Below are 840 nucleotides of genomic sequence, written 5' to 3' on the forward strand. Positions count from 1 at the left end.
ATAAATTATTTTTTAATGTTATAAAAGAATTTTAAACGAATTAAAAAAAAAATTAATGCAACATACCACAAAGTTCCGTCCGGTCGGTCGGGGTCGATGACTGGTAAACCTTCTCTGTCTGACCGACGGAGACTGTCCTCTACAGTGTACTGTGAGTAAGGAGCGCTCAGAGGCACCATCAAATCGGGATGAATATCGGCGGCCATCGGAGGTGCCATCGGAGGAGGCACAGGAGGAGGCATCGTCGGATGAGCCATCGGGGAAGGCACATGAGGAGCCGATGGTGCACTAGAAAAAGTAGACCCAAAGACTCTCTGAGTGTACTAAGTCTCGGGGACAGTCTCCTGACCCGAAGAACTGGGAGCTGAAGAAAAGGCCCGGTCTAAACGACTACCCGGCTCACCGAAGATCTCTCTGTAATGGGCAGTAAGTCTTCCTTTCCGAACCTGAGAAAAAAATTAAATTTTTAAAATTAACATCAACAGTATATTTCCCAACATTATCCACCTAATGAACACTAAATAACATAAAATCTGTAAACCTATCTAAATTCCCTATACTAACCACCTAATCTATCATAAACTAACCAAATTAGAGAGGAATCAGAGAGGCTTAACATTCCTACGAAATGCGTTTAATTAATTTATTCTTTCTTTCATCAAGTTTGTGTAAATTTCTGCTTTATTTTATGCCAATGTGACAAAAAAAAAAAGAGAGAGGATAGTACGCTATAATACAACCGAGCAGTTACAAAGGCCCGTGTTTTTCTTTACGAGGAAATTGCGAGGAATCACAAAGGCCTGTGTTTTTGTTGACGAGGTATTAACGACGATTTTGCCT

This window comes from Brassica oleracea, unplaced genomic scaffold (assembly GCF_000695525.1).
Source record: "Brassica oleracea var. oleracea cultivar TO1000 unplaced genomic scaffold, BOL UnpScaffold00285, whole genome shotgun sequence".
NCBI classification, from domain to species: domain Eukaryota; kingdom Viridiplantae; phylum Streptophyta; class Magnoliopsida; order Brassicales; family Brassicaceae; genus Brassica; species Brassica oleracea.